Source organism: Momordica charantia (genome assembly GCF_013281855.1).
Source record: "Momordica charantia cultivar OHB3-1 chromosome 1 unlocalized genomic scaffold, Mcharantia_2.0 BLBB01000001.1, whole genome shotgun sequence".
In the NCBI taxonomy this organism is placed as follows: Eukaryota; Viridiplantae; Streptophyta; class Magnoliopsida; order Cucurbitales; family Cucurbitaceae; genus Momordica; species Momordica charantia.
The window spans coordinates 1,190,951-1,193,636 of record NW_028275157.1 but is presented as its reverse complement, the minus strand read 5'-3'; the positions used below and the strand labels follow the sequence as shown (position 1 = coordinate 1,193,636).

At 41.5% G+C, this 2,686-nt stretch overlaps 1 pseudogene; it reads right to left on the bottom strand.

Moving 5' to 3' along the window:
• Positions 1 to 424: 424 nt before the first annotated feature.
• On the bottom strand, positions 425 to 2,686 carry LOC148213052 (uncharacterized; annotated as a pseudogene).

The following is a 2,686-nucleotide window of genomic DNA, read 5'->3' as shown; positions in this document are numbered from 1 at the left end:
GATGAGATGCATCACTATAAACATCAAATTCTGTTCCAGGTGTCGGAAGTGCTAATATAGGCGCAGAAACTAATCTCTTCTTCAACTCTTGGAAGCTCTACTCACACTTTTCTGTCCACACAAATTTTGAATTCTTCCTAGTCAAATTAGTTAAAGGAAGTGCTATCTTCGAAAATCCCTCAACAAATCGGCGATAATATCCTGCCAAACCGAGGAAACTACAAACCTTTGTAACAGTAGTAGGCTGTTCCCATTTCACAACTGCTTCAATTTTCTGTGGATCAACATAAATACCTTCTGTAGAGACAACATGGCCCAAAAACATCACATGATCAAGCCAAAATTCACATTTGCTAAATTTGGCATACAACTTCCTATCACGTAACGTCTGTAGCACAGTTCTAAGATGCTCTACATGCTCGCTCTAGCTGCCGGAAAACACCAGTATATCATCAATGAACACAATTACAAATTGGTCTAGGTACGGATGAAATACTCTATTCATAAGATCCTTAAATGCTGCTGGTGCGTTAGTCAACCCGAAAGGCATAACTAGGAACTCGTAATGCTCATATCGTGTTCTAAATGCAGTTTTTGGCACATCTGCTTCTCTTACCTTTAACTGATGATATCCGGATCGCAAATCAATTTTTTAGAACACTGCAGCACCTTTAAGCTGGTCAAACAAATCATTTATTCGAGGCAATGGATATCTGTTTCGTATCGTTACCTTATTCAGTTGTCTATAATCAATACACAACCTCAGAGTACCGTCTTTCTTTTTCACAAATAACACTGGCGCACCCCACGGTGACACACTAGGTCTAATGTAACCTTTGTCAACTAATTCCTGCAACTGCGTCTTCAATTCTTTTAATTTTGTAGGAGCCATTCTGTATGGTGCTTGAGATATCGGAGCAGTGCTTGGTATTAAATCAATCACAAACTCAACCTCCCGATCAGGTGGCAACCCAGATAAATCATCTGGAAATACGTCTGGAAATTCTCGCACAACTGGTATATCTTCAAGCTTCCCTTTTTCAATCCGCTGATCAACAACATACGCTAAGTATGCTGTACACCCCTTATTCAACAATTTACTAGCTTTCATTGCAAATATTACAGATGTTGGACGAATTTTTCTTTCACCTCTATAGATAATCTCAGCCTCCCCTGGCGGTTTAAATATAACCTCCTTCTGGTAACAGTCAATCGATGCGTGATGTGTGAACAAGAAATCCATTCCCAAAATAACATCAAACTCACGAATATTCAATGGGACTAAGTCCACATTAAACTGCTTATCACCCAAATCAATCATGCAATCACGATACACACTGTCTGCTATCAAAGATATACTACCCGGTGTAGCTACTACCAATTCACTAGGTAAGGGTTCTGACTTTCTATCTAACCCAACAGAGAACATGATAGAAATAAATGAATGTGTAGCACCCGGATCAAATAAAACATGAGCATTTTTATCGAAGATATTCAGCGTACCTATAACTACATCTGGCAGTTCTTCAGCCTCATGCTGCATCATCGCAAATATCTTTCCCTGACTACGTGGTCTGCCTACCTGACCCTTCGACTTAAGGCTACTAGAATTTCCTGTATTTGTTTGCCCCTCACTCACGGGTTTTGCTTGTGAATCTGAACGTCCCTGCACCGTCGGTCTTGAGGAAGCTCCTTGGGACGCACTACCTTCCGGCCACAACTGAGGACATTCTCTTTTCATATGACCTGCTTGCCCACAGTTATAATAAACGATACTCGCCCTCCAAAGGCATTCACCCCTGTGCGACTTACCACAATTCTTGCATACAGGATATCTAGTATAACTAGAAGCAGACTCCGCTTGTTGCCCAGATTGCTGACTACCTGAAGGTCTTCTATACTGACTCGAGCCACTTGTAGTCTGTTGAGGAAAATTTACATCCGCTTTAAAGTTTTGTGATCCTCGATATCTAGGTTTAAAACTCCCTCGACCCGACACTTCAGGCGTAAATCTCCTGCTACTATCTCGGAAATGTCTACCACTCGAAGAACTGGTAGAGCTAGAAAAAGTGCCACGCACATTCTTTGACACTTCCCTCTGATTTTTCTTGTCCAACAAACTCTTCTCAACCCTTGCTCCAGCTTCCACCAAGGGTCTAAATTCCTGCCACCCAAATGCAGTAGTACAGCTTCGAATCTCCTCATGCAATCCATCCTCAAACCGTCTACATCGATCAGTCTCATCTTCAATGATAGTGGTGGCATACTTTGAAAGTTCTACATATTTTTTCTGATATTCTGCTACCGTCATCGACCCCTATACTAGCTTCAAGAACTCACTTCTTTTTGTATCTTTGTAGGATCGTGGGTAGTATGCTTCATTAAACAAGTTTTTGAATTCTTTCCAGCTTATTTTTTCAGCTTTTGGTTGTCTCGCTATAACTGACTCCCACCACTCACCAGCTCCTCCTTCTAGCAAAAATGTAGTCAGTCTGACTTTCCTATCTTTTGGACAACCCATCACATTAAAACATTTTTCTATTTTTTTCATCCACAATTCCGCGTCAGCTGGATCTGCCGTCCCAGAGAAATCAGTAGCCCCTAAGGCTCTGAGTCGCTCGATCTTAAAGTCCTTCTCGGGATCCCTTCTCAACATTCTTACTCCCAACGCAGCAATTCTTGCCAT